This window comes from Pongo abelii, chromosome 15 (genome assembly GCF_028885655.2).
Source record: "Pongo abelii isolate AG06213 chromosome 15, NHGRI_mPonAbe1-v2.0_pri, whole genome shotgun sequence".
NCBI classification, from domain to species: Eukaryota; Metazoa; Chordata; class Mammalia; order Primates; family Hominidae; genus Pongo; species Pongo abelii.
Window position 1 is genome coordinate 54,601,602 of NC_072000.2, and position 19,563 is coordinate 54,621,164.

Sequence of the window (19,563 nt, forward strand, 5' to 3'; positions counted from 1 at the left end):
TATAACTGTTTATTTGAGCGAGAGGCACAAATGTAAATTTTAATTGGTTATTTCAGTTTACTTTAATCAAAAGACCGTGTATCTCCTTGCCTCTGATTGTTCTAATGGTCACAGGATACGGTAGGCAAGGTTTACATTTGGGAGATTATCCAAGGTTTGTGGTAGGCATGGAGAGTTGGAGCGGGGAGATCTGTCATGACTTAGCTGAGTTTAAGAGAAAGTGGTTCCATTTTCTGAGATCATGAAACTTCAGTTTTAACAGACCTGACTATTGCAATAAGTTTTATTTCCTTCTTCTGAAATTTAAGTAAGCATTTGCAGTGTATCCCCTTTCCACCTGTTCTCTTGGCCTCTAGAATAGGAATTTATTGAACACACACAATTAGGGTGCGTATATTCAAGTCACTTTTGGTCTCAGTCTCCATGAATTGTTGTCTCCACCCTGTTAACAGAGGCATGTGAAAATGTATTCTGAGGATTAAAATTTTTCTCCTTCATGAAGCTTTGGATCATTATTGCGCAGAATTTCCTTTGATTATAAACTTTTTTTTTTTATTATTTGAGATGGAGTCTCGCTCTGTCGCCTAGGCTGGAGTGCAGTGGTGCCACCTCGGCTCACTGCAAGCTCCGCCTCCTGGGTTCACGCCATTCTCCTGCCTCAACCTCCCGAGCAGCTGGGACTACAGGCGCCTGCCACCATGTCCGGCTAATTTTTTGTATTTTTAGTAGAGACAGAGTTTCACGATGTTAGCCAGGATGGTTTCGATCTCCTGACCTCATGATCCACCCGCCTCGGCCTCCCAAAGTGCTGGGATTACAGGAGCGAGCCACTGCGCCCGGCCTTATAAACTTCTTATGTAGTGGAAGCTTTTCCTCTTGGGAACATGGTTCTCACATCGGGTTTTCATAAAAATCACACAGGGACTTATTAGAAATGCAGACTCTCCCGTCTTCTAGCCAGAGCTTTTGAATCAATAGATCTGAAAGAGGGCCTAGAAATCTACCTTTTAATTAGCATTTTAGGTGATTGGGAAGCAGATGGTCTTTAGGTGTTACTTTGAGAAATACTACCTTAGATTATTTACATTTGATAGAAATATCCCAGATAGTTTACCCAGAAGTCATCAGGAAAGTTTCAATTCAAGTGATGGATTAGGAAAAGAAATACTAGAATCACTATAGTGTTCACTAGATATTATTATAGAAAAGAAATAGTGGAATTCTGGACTCTTTTCTTGATGTTCTATGGAAATGCTTTGCTACTCAGATTTTTCTTTGCTGTAAAGTATATATGACATAAATGACTTAGAAAATGTAGTAGATGGAGTAGGAGATAGAGGTTTTGGCACAGATATTAGCCCTGTCAGTCTTAATTCCATTTTATTACCAGTATCTAGTAGAATGCCTAACACACAGTAGGCATTTAGTAACAGCAATAGTAGCCAACATCATTGAGCTAATGTCATATGAAATAGGTGCTGTAATACTCATTTTACATATTAAAAGGTAAAGCTAGTAGATGATTGACTCAGGATTCCTGCTCTGGCAGTTTGAATTCAGATTCCTTTATCTTCTATTCTATCTCTTTGTTGAATGGTTAATACCTTCTGTATTATATTATAGAACTACAGGTTCAATGCATATTCATCTGCATTATTGCATTTGATCTTCAACCTCTTAAGTAATTATGTGTCTTAGGGCATATCACTATTTTGCAGATAAAAAAACTAACTCAGAGGTGAGTTAAATGATTTGGTGAAAGTCATGTATTTGGTAAGTAAAAGGACTGAAATTAGAACCTGGGTTTTTTTCCTAATTTATTTTCTATAACATGATATTGTGGAATGTTTTCATGGAGAGAATGAGGTGGGGTGTGAAGATAATAGAGAAAACAGATCCTCGTAGTAGACAGAGGTCTCTCATGAGAAAAATCTTATGAGAGCTTAAAAAAGAAGACAGTGAACTGACCTTATCTAGCTAAGTAAGTATTTTTCAGACAAGTTAGAAAGAAAAAGGCATCAAGGTAGACAATCCAGAATGGGAAAATACAGTGATTTCCAAGAAAAGGGCAAGAAAGATAGTTGCAAAATCAGCATGAGAGCTAAAATTTAGATAAGGAACCTAAGGACCATATAACAGGTATTTTTATCTTAGTAGCTAGAGACCTGTAGGTCTTACAGGGACCATGAAAGCTACACAGCAGAAAAGCATCTCTGCTGACTACTAGAATTGAGGGTGATGTTTGAAGACCATACCCAGAGATAAAACTGGGAAGCGAGTCTGAGTAGAACTGAGCATCCTACCATCTGTACCTAAATCTACCCTTAAGATGTTTGAATAAATTTTAGCATATAAAAGTCAATTCTTCCAAAATAGGCATTATTATTATTAACCATTTGAATATATAAGAGATCTGAGATTCAGAGAGCATAAGTGACTAGCCAGAGGTACCATAGTTTCTAGGTTATAGATCTAGTATTCAAATTCAGGGTTGTTTGCTTCTACAGTCCATGCGATGAGGACAAGGAATAGTATGCCAAAAGGTACCACAACAAGCTTATCTAGGATTAAGCTGATATAAGAAATCAATGCTGTATAAACCTGATCACTTGGACTAGAGAAGTAGGCAAAGAATGTGCTAGTGTGAAAAATAAAGGGGACAGATAAATATCAGAAACAGTAGCCCAGAAAGCAGTCTTGCACTGCTGGGTCAGAGCTTAAGTGCTACCAGAAACAAAACAGAAATGCATACTTTGTTTGTTTTTGTCAAAGTTGCTTAAAAACTTGGGATACCACCTGGGAATTTGAGTTTTCTACAATGTAACAGAAACAGATAGTGCAAAACTGCTTTAGAAAAATAGTATTCGCACTAGGCTGGGCGCGGTGGCTCATGCCTGTAATCCCAGCACTTTGGGAAGCTGAGGCGGGCAGATCACGAGGTCAGGAGATGGAGACCATCCTGGCTGACACGGTGAAACCCGTCTCTACTAAAAATACAGAAAATTAGCCGGGCATGGTGGCATGCACTTGTAATCCCAGCTACTCGGGAGGCTGAGGCAGGAGAATCACTTGAACCCGGGAGGCGGAGGTTGCAGTGAGCCAAGATTGTGCCGCTGCACTCCAGCCTGGGTGACAGCGAGATTCCGTCTCAAAAAAAAAAGAAAAAGAAAAGAACAATAGTATTTGCACTAAAGTATTAGCTTTGACTACCTTTAAAATAACTATCTTAGCTTCACAGTAAGTGTAGGAAATGCCTATTTGTTGAAAAGGCATTTGTGGAAAATTAATTTTTAGGTTTCTGGTTTTGAGGAAAGATTTAAAACAATCTTGAGTGTACTATAGTTACCTCATGATCTTCTTTCTTTTCCAGTTGGCTATATTCTATTTTTCTTGAAATGAGACTGTTTGTCCCTTTTTACGTACCTCATCTTCTATATACCTAATTCTCCTAAAACAATATAAAATTTCTACTTGGTCTTGGCTGGACACGGTGGCTTATGCCTATAATCCCAGAACTTTGGGAGGCCGAGGTGGGTGGATTACCTGAGGTCAGGAGTTTGAGACCAGCCTGGCTAACACGATGAAACCCCCTCTCTGCTGGAAATGTAAAAAAATTAGCCGGGTGTGGTGGCGGGCACCTGTAGTCCCAGCTACTCGGGAGGCTAAGGCAGGAGAATGGTGTGAACCTGGGAGGAAGAGGTTGCAGTGAGCCGAGATTACACCACTGCACTCCAGCCTGGGCCACAGAGTGAGACTCCATCTCAAAATAAATAAATAAATAAATAAAAAACAAAAAAAAACCACCCCAAATTAGCTGGGCGTGGTGGTGCATGCTTGTAATCCCAGCTGCTAGGGAAGCTGAGGCAGGAGGATCACTTGAACCCAGGAGGCAGAGGTTGCAGTGAGCTGAGATCACACCACTGTACTCCAGCCTGGGTGACAGAATGAGACTTCATCTCAAAAAAAAAAAAAAAAATTCTACTGGGTCATACATGTACTGTATGATATGTACTATATATAAGACATGTACTGTAGATTTTCCTTCCCTACATTTTTTAACTTAAGTTGCCTTCCCTGCATCTTTTCAAATATACTTTTCCTATATTTTTTTTATGCTTAACATCTGCTTACCTTGTCTTGATGACTCAAGGGTTACACCTTTGCTCCATTTCAGACTGCAGACTTTATTATCTTTAGAATCAGTGGCTACACTGTAGGCAGAACCTGTGATCACCAGGGAAATAATCCACTGTGTGGTACTTCCAGTAATAAAAAACGATTTTAGATTTGGAGAGTCTTCCTCTTTTACATAAAAATTTCTTATGAAACATATATGTATACAAAAGAACATATAAAAACGTTTGTTCAGTTTTAAAAAAGGAATGAGCACCTGTGCCCCCCAGCCAAAGAAATAGAACATTATCAATATTTTGTCACTCCTTGTGTGCCTCTCCTTAAGGACAACCTGTTTTGTTTTGTTTTGTTTTTGAGACAGAGTCTCTCTCTGTCACCCAGGCTGGAGTGCAATGGTGCAATCTCAGCTCACTGCAACCTTCGCCTCCCAGGTACAAGCAATTCTGCCTCAGCCTCCTGAGTAGCTGGGATTACAGGCACCCACCACCACGCCCAGCTAATTTTTGTATTTTAAGTAGAGATGGGATTTCCCCAGGTTGGTCAGGCTGGTCTCAAACTCCTGACCTCAGGTGATCCACTCACCTCAGCCCCCCAAAGTGCTGGGATTACAGGCGTGAGCCACCGCACCCGGCCAGGACAACCTGTTCTTACCCTCTCCAAAGGTAAACACTTTCATTAATTTGAAGTTTCTAATTCCCTTGATAATTTTTACAGTTTAGCTATAAATAAATGTATATATCCCTAAATAATATACTATTTAGTTTTACATTTGAAGAGCCTAATATAAAGGGAATCTAGAGTGTGCATTTTTCCACAAGATATTTTGTTCACTCCACATCCTTACCCATAGTTGGTAATATGATAGGTCTGAAATGGTATCTCATTGTAGTTTCAATCTGCATTTTACTGATTACCAGTGAGATGTGAGCATATATTTATTGTCCATTCATATTTCCTCCTCAGTGCCTGTTTGCCCTTTGCCCATTTTAAAATTAGGTTATCTTTTTCTTCTTGCTTTGTAGGAGTTTTATACATATTTTTTAATAAGTCCTTTGCTGATTGTCTTATAGATCTCTTTTACCACTTTGTGCATGACTTTGATCTCTATGGTGTATTTTAATAAATAGACATTATGTATTTAAATGTAGTCCATTTAAACAATATTTTTCTTTATGGCTTGTACTTTTTATATTTTAAAAAAATCTTCTCTTACCTCAAAGTTATAAAATCGCCTTCTATATTATCTGGTTTAAAAATTTTACACTTCATTTTTTTTCAGTTTTTAAAATTTGTGGTAAAATACATATAACATAAATTTTACCATCATAACCATTTTTAAGTGTACAGTTCCATGATACTAGTACACAAGTAAAATATTGTTGTGTAGCTATCACCACTGTCTATCTCCCGAACTCTTCATCTTGCAAAACTGAAACTCTGTGCCCATTAAACAGTAACTCCTCATCCCTCCTTCTCACGGCTACTAGCAGCCACCATTCTACTTTCTTTCAATACGACTTTGACTACTCTGTGTACCTCACGTTAGTGGAATGATACAGTTTTCTTTTTGTGACTGGCTTATTTCACATAGCAAAATGTCCTCAAGGTTCATCCATGTTGTAGAATATATCACAACTTCCTTCTTTTTTAAGGCTGAATAGCATTCCATTGTAAGTATACACCACATTTTTTTATCCATTCATCTGTTGACAGACACTGGGTTGCTTTCACATTTTAGCTATTGTGAATAACGCTTCTATGAACATGGTGTACAAGCATCCCTTTGAGACCCTGCTTTCAATTCTTTTGGGTATGTACCCAGAAGTGGAATTGCTGGATCTTATGGTAATTCTATTTTTAATGTTTTAAGGAACTGCTATACTGTTTTCCACAGAGGCTGTACCATTTTATGTTCTCATCAACAGTGCACACAGGTTTAAATTTTTTCATATCTTCGCCAACACTTGTTATGTTCTGTTTTTTAAAAAACAGTTGTCATTCTAATGGATGTGATGTGATGTGACATCTCATTGTAGTTTTGATTTGCAATTAATATTATGATTTCTCTTGTGATTTTTTCTTTGATCCTTTGTTGTTTAAGAGTGTGTTGTTTAATTGCCACGAATTTGTGAATTTTCCAGTTTTCATTCTGTTACTGATTTCCAACTTCATCCCATTGTGGCTGAAGAAAATATTTAGTATTATATCTATCGTTTTAAAATGTATTGAGACTTAATATGTGGACTCCCTTGTAGTCTATCTGGAGAATGTTCCAGGTACACATGAGAAAAATGTGTATTATACTGTTGTTGGCTAGAATGTCTGTATTTGTCTGTTAGGTCTAGTTGCCACATTGTGTTGTTCAAGTTCTCTATTTCTTTGCACGTCTTTATTTCCTTTTTGTTTGTTTGTTTTATCCATTATTGAGAATAGGATATTGAAGTCTCCAGCTATTAGTATAGAACTATTTCTCTTTCAATTCTGTCAACTTTTGCTTCATATATTTTGATACGGTGTTCCTAGGTACATAGATTTTGTCATTGTTATATATTCAAATGCTGTATTAAAACTTTTATTAGTATATGATGTCCTAGCCAGGTATGGTGGTATGCGCCTGTAGTCCCAGCTATTCCAGAGGCTGAGGCAGGAGGATCGCTTGAGCCCAGGAGTTTGAGGCTGTAATGTGCTATGATTTGGCCTGTGACTAGCCACTGTACTCCAGCCTGGACAACATAACAAGATATTGTCTCTAAAAAAAACCCAGTTCTTTGGTTTCTGTTAACTTTTTTGGTTTTTTAAAGGCTATCTTTTCTGATATTAGTATTGCCACCTCTACTCTCTTTTGGTTTATATTTACATGGAATATCTTTTTCCACCCTACCACTTTCAATCTGCTTGTGTCTTTGGATCTAAAGCAAAAGCTCTTATAGACAGTGTATAGTTGGATCATGTTTTTAAATCCATTCTGCCAATCTCTGTCTTTTGATTGGAGGGTTTATATCTGTTTACATTTAAAGTAATTACTGATAAGGTGTGACTTCTTTTGTTTGTTTTGCTGTTTGTTTTCTATGTGTCTTACAGCTTTTTTGTCTCTCATTTCCTGCATTACTGTGCATTACTCTCTGTTGTGTTCAGTTGATTTTTATACTGCAATGTTTTATTCCCTCATCATTTCCCTTTGTGTACATTTTTCTACCTTTTTTTTGTGGTTACCATGGAGATTACACTTAACATTCTAAAGTTGTAACACTCTAATTTGAATTTATACTAGTTTAATTTTAATAACATACAAAAATTCTTCTCCTTTACATGTCCGTCCTCACCCCTTTCAGTTATTGGTATCATAAAATTATACATATTATGTGTCCAAAAAACATAAACTAGTAACTGTTTTTTAAAATGCACTAGTTTCTCAGCTGGGCATGGTGGCTCATGGCTATAATCCCAGCACTTTGGGAGGATGAGGTGGGAGGACTGCTCGAGCCCTGGAGTTCAAGACCAGGAATTCGGGTCAACATGGCAAAACCCTTTCTCCACAAAAAAAAAATGCAAAAATTATCCAGGTGTGGTGGTGCATGCCTGTAGCCCCAGCTGCTCAGGAGGCTGAAGTAGGAGAATCACTTTGGCCCAGGAAGTTGAGGCTGCATTGAGCCATGATCATGCCACTGCATTCTAGCTTGGGCAACAGAGAAAGACTCTGTCTCATTGAGCTGTGATCATGCTACTGCATTCTAGCTTGGGCAACAGAGAAAGACTCTGTCTTAAAAAAAAACACACATTACTTTCTTAAATTATATAGAAAACAAAATGTGGAATTACAGACCAAAATTACAATTATTATTATATTAGCTTTTAGACTTATAGTTATTTTTTTAAAAGCATTAGTCTTTTAAACCATATAGAATACCAAAGATGAAGCTACAAACTGTTGTTAAAATAATACTACCTTTAATAATTGCCCATGTATTTACCTTTACTGAGATTTTTATTTCTTCATATGGCTTTAAGTTACTGTGTAGCATCCTTTCATTTCAACATGCAGGACTGATTACTGCTAGCATTTCTTGAAAGGCAGGTCTAGTGGTAACAAACTCCAGCTTTTGTTTATCTGGGGATGTCTTAATTTCTTCCTCATTTTTGAGGGACAGGGCTGCTGGATATAGGGTTTTTAGTTGGCAGGGTTTTTTTCTTTCAGCGCTTAGACTATGTCTGCCCACTGCTTTTTTGCTTCCAAAGTTTCTGATGCAAAATTTGCTGACAATCTTGTTAATAATCCTTTATATGTGATATGTCACTTCTCTCTTGTTGTTTTCAAATTTTTCTCTTTGTCTTTGGCCTTTGACAGTTTGATTATAATGTGTCTCAATGTGGGTCTCTTTGAGTTCATCCTACTTGGAATTTGTTAAACTTCTTAGATGTTTATCTTTCATCAAACTTGGAAAGTTTTCAGCTATTATTCTACAAATAATCTCTCTGCCGCTTTCTGTTTGTTTTCTTCTTCTGTAACTATTACAATGTGTATGTTAGTTCATTTGATGGTGTCCGACAGGTTTGTTAAGCTCTATTCAGTTTTCTTCAATCTTTTTTCTTTCTATTCTTCAATGACTTGATAATTTCTATTTTCCTAATCTTCAAGTTTGCTGATTTTTTTTGTCTGCTCAAATCTGTCTTTGACTACCTCTAGTGAATTTTTTATTTCAATTATTATATTTTTAAGCTTCTTTTTTCTTCTTTTAAAGATAGGGTCTCACTCTGTTGCCCAGGCTCGAGTATAGTGGTATGATCAGAACTCACTGCAGCCTCAAAATCCTGGCCACAAGTGATCCTCTCACTTCACCTTCCCAAAGTGCTTAAGTTACAGGCATGAACCACCTTGCTCAGTGTGGAATTTCTTTTTGGTTTATTTTTAGGTTTCCTATCTTTTCACTGAAATTTGTATTTTGTTTGTATGTCATTTTCTTGACTTTTTCCATGTCTTCTGCTGGTTCTTTGAGTATTTATAAGACAGTGGTTTTAAAGTAATTGTTGAGTAGGGTTGCCATGTTGTCTTTCTCTAGGACAGTTTCTGTTTTATTTTTTTCCCTTACATGGCCAGTGCTTTCTTATTTCTTTGTATACTTTGTGATTTGTTGAAAACTGGACATTTGAAACTAATAATGTGGTAACTCTGGAAGTCAGAATTTCTCTCTTTCCCAGGGTTTGCTATTTTTTCTTTTTGTTTTAATTGTTGTAGGATGTCTCCATGTCAAGGATCAGCCTGAGATGTAAACTTAAGATCTTCACAGTCTTTTCTGAGCCTATGCCTTTCCCTGGGCAGTAACTAATTTCCTCTGTGTATGCAGTTGCTTTTGAATGTCCTAGTCTTTAGTGTCTGGTTTTCAAAAGGTGGGGGAAAGAAAAATGAAGGGGTAGTTAAAGGAACCTGCCCTTTAAGTCCCCTGGAAGTCACTTGAACTAGAGTGGGAGGGGATTCCAACAATGAGAGGTGGGGTGTGCAACAAGGACAGCTCACCTGTATCTGCACCTCCATGATCAGAAGCAGCAATTGTCAACCAGAATACAGATCTCCAAATTTTGAGGACAGGGGTTCTTATTCCCACTTTGGCTCCCACAACCTGCATTCAAGCTGCTCCAGGAACACATGCATGGCTGCCTGCCATGGGACTGGGAGATACGGGCTCTGTAGCTCCTGCTAAGCTAAGAGCTAAAATTGAATGAAATTAACTGCAATTTACTGTCCAAGCTTATCCCTGGAAGTTTCAAGTCTTTAATGGATTCCAGAGTTCTTCTCAGAACTCTTTCCAGTCTCACTTCATCAGATTAAGACTTCATCAGATTTCTCCTTTATTCATAATTATTAATTTTTAAAAATCATCACTGGATATTGAATTTTAACAAATGCCCTTCCTGCATTCATTCAAATAATTATGTGGTTTTTCTTTTCTAGTTTGTTAATATGTTTAATTAGATTAATAGATTTTTTATGTTAAGCTGATCTTGCATTTCTAGAATAAATCCAGGCTAGTCATGCTGTATTTCCTTTTTTAATACATTACTGGGTTTGTTAATCTTTAGATTACAATATTTGCAAGCATGTTTACGACTAAATTTCTTTTTTTGACTATTACAAAAGTTTATTTAACAAAAAGTCTAATATGAAAATGTACATGACCTAATTTTTACATCATAGTAAAACAGGCCCTTTGTAGAGGCGACATGGATTTTTCTGCTGAACCATCATTATTTATACTCATTCCAAGGCTTTTAACATGATGGTACTATTTCCTCATATTACCACCATTCCAATATTGTTCTGTTGCCCACTAGTTGCCATCTCCACACATTTATCTATCACGAGATTCATAAAGGGATCAAATCCCCACAATATTCCTTGGACATGTCTGTCACCATTTAATTTCAGTTATAACTTCTTGTCCATAAATTTTTTCAACTCCAGAGGGTGAGCTTTGCTCATGGTGTCTTTTCCGTGGGCTCACAGATCACTGAATTTCCTTTCTTGCACTTTCTTTGTCTGACTTTGATATCAGGATATCAAGGTTATACTAATTTTATAAAACGAGTAGGGGACATTTCCTTTTTTAAAAAAATTCTCTGTAAGAATTCATGTAAGATTAGGATGATCTAGTTTGAGAAAACTAGTCTATTAAACCTCCTGGACCTGCCATATAAGATTTTGAACTGTTCATTCAATTTCTTTTGGTTATAGAATAATTAGTTTTCTATTTTTTCTTGAATCAGTTTTAGTAATTTACATTTTTCTTGAAATCTATCCGTTTCGTCAAGCTGGCATAAGATTGTTCTAAGTTTTGTTTTATTTTCTCTACTTAATTTTGTTTATGTGTACCTTCCTTAGTATATCTTTTATCATGTGATTTCTCCTTTTTTCTTTTCTATTTATTTAATTTCTGTGTATCTCTATTATTATACTTTCTTTTGGTTTATTCTATATTTTATTCTTTGTAATTTAAGAAGTTGGATACTGAGCTCATACATTTTCAGCTTTTCTTCTTTTTCTGATCTATGCATTTAAGGCTATAAGTTTTTTCTACATAACAATTTTGTTGTATCCTATATATGTTGATATGTAGTAGATTTATTATTGTTCAGTTTTAAGTATTTTAATGTGTCATATTAGTCCATTCTCATGCTGTTATAAGGACATACCCTAGACTAGGTAATTTATACAGGAAAGAGGTTTAATTGACTCACAGTTCTGCATGGCTGGGGAGGCCTCAGAAAACTTACAATCATGGCATAAGGGGAAGCAAACACATCCTTCTTCACATGTTTGCAGGAGAGAGAAGCACAGAGCTAATGGGGTAAAAGCCCCTTACAAAACCATCAGATCTCATGAGAACTCACTCACTATCATGAGAACAGCAGGGGGGCACCACCCCCATGATCTAATCACCTCCCACGAGGTCCCTCCCCCACCATATGGAAATTACAATTTGGATTACAATTCAAGATGACATTTGGGTGGGGACACAGAGCAAGACCATATCAGTGTCCATAATATTTTTTTTTACCCATGAATGTAGAAAAAGTATGGATTTTTCTAAATTAATGTTTGGTATCGATTTCATGCTTAATTTTATTATAGTCAGAATATATGTTGTATAGCACCACTTTCTATGGTGATGGAAATGTTTTGTGTCTGCACTGTCCAATATGGTAGCCACTAGTCATATGTGGCTATTGAGCACTTGAAATGTGGCTAGTGAGAATGAGGACCAAATACTTAATTTTTGATTGATTTAAATAGTCACATATGGCTACTGGCTACAATACTGAGCAGTTCATGTTCATAGAACACCCACGCTTTGAACTTGGTTGAAATTTGATGTATGTACTAATGCATTTTTAATTTTTAGAAATATCTCATGTACATTTGAAAAGCATTTCATGTTTTCTGATTTTTGATGTGGTATGCAATATATGTACATTAGTTCAAACCTACTAAATGTATTGTTCATATCTTCTATACTCTGATTTTGTACTGCTTTATCTACCAAATACTGATATCTGTTAGATACTTTAAAGTTCTCAGATATGTTTTTTAAAAAAACATGAAGTGGATTTGTCAATTTCCTCTTCTGTTCTGTTATTTTGCTCATAGACCTTTGAGCTATGTTAAGTGCACACAAATGTGGAATTGTTATATCTTCCTAATGAGTTTAACCTTTTATTTTTATGCCACAAACCTCTTTATCTCTCATGATACTTTTTGCCCTGAAGTCTATTTTATCTGATATTAATGTAGATGCTTTATGTTTCTTTTGCTGGTTTAGTTTCTGGTGCTACTGAGCTGGGGTAGCTGGGGAAGGAGACTGACAGATATCTGTAAAATGAGTCACCTTGTGTACCTAATTATATAGAGGCTCCTCAGCAGTGAATGCCCTTTGGAGGACATTCACCTGGGACTGAATATCCTTATACTCTGCCTGTTCCAAAGCTCTATCACATATTTCTTCCAAGTGCCTGATTATCTGGTGGAAGTGTTAGCTACTGTCCACAAATTGGTGTAGTTCTGTGCCTTTGCCATGTGCTGCAAGTCTCATGGGCTGCTGTCAGTTCACATATCTATTCTTTCTGTTAGAAGGCAATAATGGCTTTTCCTTCACCCTGTCTTCCAAAAGTCATGAATGCTTTTCACTGGCAAAATCTAAACAAGAGCTCTCCCAAGAAAGGATTGCAAGAATTGTAGTGCTGTAGTTTCAGTCTCTGCAATGTATTTCCAATCTCTGCAATGTAGAGAACAGCTTAGAATGATTCAGCATGACACAGATAAAATTCAGCACAAAGAGTAATCATCCATTTTCAATATAGCTGACTCAAAGATGATTAAAGGACCAGGTAATTTTTTAGAAAACAACTGTGTCTAAAACTGACTTTTTTCAGTGACTACAAAGGCATATGTATTTGTTTTTCTTAGTGGGAATTGTGCCTTCCATCTGTTTTTCTTAAAACATGTGAACATATTTTCTTATGATTAGGTTTTTTTCTATACCATGATTTTGAATGGCTCCATATCTTGTATAATAGAGCTGTGAAATAATTTATTTACAGTATCCTACAGTTAGACATTTAGATTGTTTCCAATTTGTCACTATGTAAATAATGTTGTCATGAACCTCTGTGTAAATAAATACACATGGAATTGTTTTATTAAAAGGTATGTGTATTTTTAAATGTTTTTCATTGTTTTCAATACTGAGTGTGTGTGTGTGTGTATATATATATATATATATATATATATATATATATATATATATATAAGCTTTTACTAATTATGATAGCCAAAAAGACTATCTCTTTTTTCCCCTCTCTCTGGTCCTTGATTTAGGAAGGCTATCTATTTTAATTAGTTTGTCTTTAATTACTAGAAAGACTTAGCTTTCCCCCCATGTCTATTAGCCATTTATATTTCTATTTTTATTAGTGATTTACTTTTCTACACACACACATACACACACACGCACACTGCCCTCATCATCATGTCATTGTTCTTCTAGAGACATCCATTGAATGGTTTATGGAATTCTTCTGTGTCCAATATAAATAAATAACTTGCTATATAAATGACTGACTTAACTTCTTCCAACGCCTTCATGTTGCAGGATCTGCATTAATCCTTTTAACCCTCTTCTTCAAGGCTATCATTAACAGCAGAGCTATCTGAGAGTCTGTACGGAAGTGTTTTGAGATCTATTACATATAATCCTATATCTCTACTGTTGCTCTAACATTCTTAAGATTCACATTTATGAGTTAGTATTTTGTTTTTGTTTCCTTATCTCTGTTTGTCTCTGTATAAACTCTTTTGCTGTTACTTTGGAAGTCATTCTCAGTTTTTCATTCACACAATGTTTTTTATGTCATTCTCTTTAAGTTCTACTGCTAGGAAGAGACATAAATAGTTTAAGAAAAAGTAACAGTTCTTTTTAATTTTAGTTGCCAAGAGATAGTTTCCTTGGTGGTATGTTTTTTTCTCTATAATGGCTGCAATATACCCAGAGTTTGTCATCTTACTTAGTTTATGCTGGAAAGATAGGTTTTTTTTTTTACAAAGTTTATAATTAAGAAAATTAGAAATACACTTCCACAGCATTTCTAGTATATGAATATGATTATTCTCCACATTTGACATTTTTGAAGATTCCCCTTCTACATGGCTAAATTCAGTAGCTGAGTGCCAGCTTCCAGTAACTCAGAACACCACATAGAATGAAAAAGTCCCCAGAGTCCCTATAGTGATTGAATATAAGACCAAGTATATAAAAAGGTGAAATGATATACAGACTATCCTCAACTTATGATGGTTTGACCTATGGGTTTTCAATTTTACAATGGTTTGAAAGCGATACCTATTTAGTAGAAATCATACTTCAAGTACCCATATAGCCATTCTTTTTTCACTTTCAATACAGTATTTGATAAATTACATAAGATAGTCAACACTTTGTTATAAAATAGGCTTTGTGTTAGGTTATCTCACCCAATTGTAGGCTAACATAAGTGTTTTGAGGATGTTTAAGGTAGGGTAGATTAAGCTGTAATGTTCAGGAGGTTAGGTGTATCAAATGCATTTTCAACATATATTTTCAACTTACGATGGGTTTATCAGGATGTAACCCTATTGTAAGTTGAGGAGCATCTGTATAGTTGGTTCTTTCCTTCCTTGTGAGCTGTACATTTGTATTATTCATAGTAAAGTGCTAGTTTCCATCTGGTTTACTTCTGACCTGTTTCCTGCCCCTTCTCTTTTTAGGATTTGCATAGTATTCTGGGAATTGAAACTGAGTTTAATTTAGCAAAACATATTTAAGAAAAAAGAAATCTGGTGCTGAGGAAACTTGTTATGCATTCCAAAGGATTTCTGAATGCAAAAAAAATTTTAGAGACAGGGTCTCATTCTGTTGCCCAGGTTGAAGTACAGTTGCATGATCATAGATCACTGTAATCTGATATTTCTGGACCCAAGTGATCCTTCTGCCTCAGCCTCCTGAGTAACTAGGACTACAGGCATGTGCCTCCATGCTTGGCTAATATTTTAATTTTTTTGTAGAGATGGCACCTTGCTGTGTTGCCTAGGCTTGTCTCAAACTCCAGAGCTCAACCGATCTTCCTGCCTCACCTTCCCAAAGTGCTGGGATTACAGATATGAGCCACCATGCCCAGCCTATTTTAGATTAACAAGGATAATATTTATTGTGTAGATAATATATCATTATGAATAATGAGTCGAGTACATAATATTTCTTCTTAGTAATACCCTGAAGTCCAATATTTTTCAGTTATTTGTATTAAATTTATGTAAATATTTATTTAGCACCTACTGTGTGTAAACTTCTGTTGTAAGTTTTTATTTGTTTGTTTTTGTTTTTGAGACGGAGTCTTGCTCTGTCGCCCCGGCTGGAATGCAGTGGTGCAATCTCAGCTCACTGCAACCTCCACCTCCCAGGTTCAAGCAATTCTCCTGCCTTAGCCTCCCAAGTGGCTGGGACTACAAGCGTGTGCCACCATGCCCAGCTAATTTTTTGTATTTTTAGTAGAGACAGGGTTTCACCGTGTTAGCCAGGATGATCTCGATCTCCTGACTTCGTGATCTGCCCCGCCTTGGCCTCCCAAAGTGCTGGGGTTATAGGCCTGAGCCACTGTGCCCGGGCTATACGTTTTTAAGAAATACAAAGATGAATAAGGCAGTCTCTGCTCTCTAAATATTTTTAGTCTAGTTTTTCAGTTTTCTTATTTTACAGAAACTGAAGTTTTTCTAAATAGTTTAACAGCTTTATTGAAATATAATTTATATTCCACATAATTCACCCATTTAAAGTGTAGAATTCACTGGTTTTAGTATATTCAGAGTATATTTAGTATATATAATTCTGAAATTATTATACTTTTAGAACATTTTCATTAGCTCCCAAAAGAAACCTTATATCTGTTAGCCATCACCCTCCATACCCTTCCTACTCCCCAGCTCTGGGTAACCACTAATCTACTTTCTGTTTCTATAAATTTGCCTAATTCTATACATTTCTATGTAAACAGAATTATACAATATGTGGTCCTTGGTACTGGCTTCTTAACATAGTGTTTTCAGGATTCATCCTATTATAGCATGTATTGGTACTGCATTTCTTTTTATTGCTGAATAATATTTCGTTGTATGGATATACCACATTTTATCTGTCCATTTATTAGTTGATAGACATTTAGATTGTAGCTTTTCTAAACACTTTTATATGTAAATGTTGATTACCATAATTATATGTATGGGCTGATGTTAATGATAGGTTTCTTTCTTAACTTTAAGTGACATACAAACTAATGGCTATATATTTATAAATATTCCACAAATTCATTCTATTCTATTATTTATTCTCTCATTTAATAACAAATGATTTCTGTATTTTTAAAAGTCTCTATACCAAGAAGTAATATTTAACATGGTATTTTGCTTGCATAGACAGAATGAGACTTCTTTGTATAAAGCATCTCAGTATTTGATACTGAGTGATAAACAAATATCACAACTCAGGTATTTGTTTTATTTTGTAGCCTACATAAGTCATGGTTAATAGACAATCTCCCTCCTCTTCATTAATTCCATGAGTAACTCTTCAAGAGCCTTGAACATATAAATGTAAAGTTCAGAGTTATCTACCTAACCCACACCTAGTATACAAAGGCAGAGAAGGAAAGGATAATCAGATACCAACATCCACTGAAGTGTTTTCCATTACTCTCACCCATAATATCCACTCTGTTCCAAATCCTTTCATATTTGTGCTCTGTCTTACTCTTCCTGACCTGGCCCCTCATAACCTTTTCAACCTGCTCCATGCATATTGTACTACTTGCTATTCTTAAACATGCCAAACACACTCTCCCACACACTTTTTTTTCAGAGTTATACCATGTTGTACACACTGTATTATATTGAGTTATTTCTTATGATATATATTGGGCAATTGTTCCAAATGAACTTCCTCATTCTTTACAATTATATTTCACAAGAGGATGAACCATAATTTGTTAATCAGTCCTTCATTGATGGACATTTACATTGTTTCTGGTGTTTTGCATATGTATGAGTATATCTGCAAATGAATTCTTTGAAATAGCATTGCTGGGTCAGGAATACATATATTTGTGTTTTTCATAGTTATTTGCCAAATTGCAGCCCAAAGATGCTGTATCCATTTTAATTCCCACCTGTAGTATCTGTGAGTACAAGTTTACATCTGAACTAATGAAAAGAATTATTACACTTTTGATCTTTGTAAATCCAATATGTGAAAAAGTTATCAATATATTTTTTCATTTTTATTTGCATGATGGTGAATATCTTTTTATATGTATGGAGTTATTTAATATCGTGGGTTTTGTCAGTTGCTTATTTGTGTCTTTTGTCCACTTCTCCTCCACCAGGTGTAGGTCTGTGATTTATTTGGAACTGGTTTTTGTGTATGGTGAGAGCTAAGGGTGATGGCTCATTTTCCCCACACATGAATATTCAATTGATTTAGCATCATTTATTGAAAAGATCTCCTTTTCTCATTTATTGCAGTGGCACCTTTGTTGTAAATCAGATGATTGTATATGTGTGGGTCTGTAGTCTTTTCTGTCGGTCTGTTTGTTTATACTTGTGATAATATCACTCTGTCTTAATTACTGTAGATTTTAATTATCTATTGGTGTCTGTTAGTGTAAGTCCCCCAATTTTGTTCCTCTTCAAGGTTGTCTTTGTTATTCTTGGCTTTTTGCGTTTCCATACAAGCTTATTAATTTGCATAATAAAGATCTATGCAACAGAGAAATAAGCTTATTAATTTGTACAAGAAAGATTGCTGAGAATTTGATTTGGGTTATAATCAATCTATTGATCAATGGGAAGCATCGACACATTCACAATATAGAGTTTTCTAATCTGAGAACATGTATCTCCCTCTTTCAGTAATGTTTTATATTTTTCTGCAGAGGTCTTAAATGTCTTTCATTAGATTTCAGTGGCATGGTGGAGCCAGCTCCTACTAGTTCATGAGCGCTGATCGGACACATCTCTTCCTGGCTCCACATTCAGTAAATCACATTGTGAGACTAAAGTGGGGGTGGTAGTATTTATATCACAGAAATTGGCAAATGTCACAAATCAGGACTTTTCCCCACCTACCCACTGCTAAGAGCTGGTTATTAAACATTTGCCAACACATCACTTAGATTGATTACTAGATGATCAGGTTTTATAATGCTATGTAAATATTTTTTCTCACTAAAAATAATTAAGTTATAATCTACATACAGTAAAATTCACTTTTTTAATCTACTGCTCTGTGACTTGTGAGAAATTTATACAGTCACATTATGACTACCACAATCAATATTTAGAACTGTTCCATTACCCCAGATAATTTTCTGTATGTCTTTAGAGTCAGCTCTAAAGTTGAATGTATCATGGTTATTTATCCATTCCCTAGTTAGAGGAAATTTGAGTTGTTCACAGTTTTTAGCAAATATGAATAAAACTGCTATAAACATATTTGTGCAGGTTTGTGTCTGAACATGGGTTTTCACTGACTTCGGGAGAAACCTTTCAGTATTTTAACAGTAAATGTAACATTAGCTATATTTGTAGATACCATTTATTAGATTAAGGAATTTTTCTTCTATTCCTACTTTGGTGTGAGGTTTTTTTGGTTTTGTTTTCTTTCTTTAATCAGGAATGACTATTACATTTCCATATCTACTTTTATGCATCTACTGAAATAATCATATGTCTGTCTCTGTTATGCAATGTGATGAATTATGTTAATTGTCTCTGAATGTTAAATTAACCTTGAATTCCTATAATAGATACCATGTGTTTGTGATATTTAAAAAATTTATGTCTGGATTTTATTTGCTGTATTTTGTTTAGAACTTTTGAGTTTATCTTGATGACAGATACTGGCTTATGATTTTCCTTTTTTATAATGTCCTTGTCAGTTATTGGTATCAGAGTTGGTCTGACATTATAAAATAAGTTGAGAATGGTCTCTTATTTTCTGTTTCTTAGAAGTTTGTGTAAGATTGCTGTTCGTTGTTTTCTAAATGTTTAGAAGAGTTCACCAGGGAAGCTGAGCCTGGAGTTTCCTTTGCATGAAGGTTTTAAATTATGAATTTAATTTTTTCTAGGTGTAACAGTATTCATAGTTATTTGTCTTATGTGTTTTTTTATAAGTGATACTTTTAATTTGTTCATTTCATCAGTTATCAAATTTATTGTCATAAAATTACTCATAATATCCCCATATTATTTTAAAAATATCTGTAGGATCTATAGTATCTTTTGTTATATCTAATATGAGTAATTTGTGGGTTTTTTCTCTTATTTTCTTTGATCAGTCTTATATTATTAAGTTA

General features: G+C 35.3%; 1 protein-coding gene and 1 pseudogene across 4 annotated transcripts in view; one reads left to right on the forward strand and one right to left on the reverse strand.

Annotated features, from left to right (window-relative positions):
• Positions 1–19,563, forward strand: part of ATL1 (atlastin GTPase 1) — a 101,054-nt gene that overhangs the window by 28,839 nt on the left and 52,652 nt on the right.
• Positions 10,385–10,609, reverse strand: LOC112128718 (small nuclear ribonucleoprotein G-like; annotated as a pseudogene).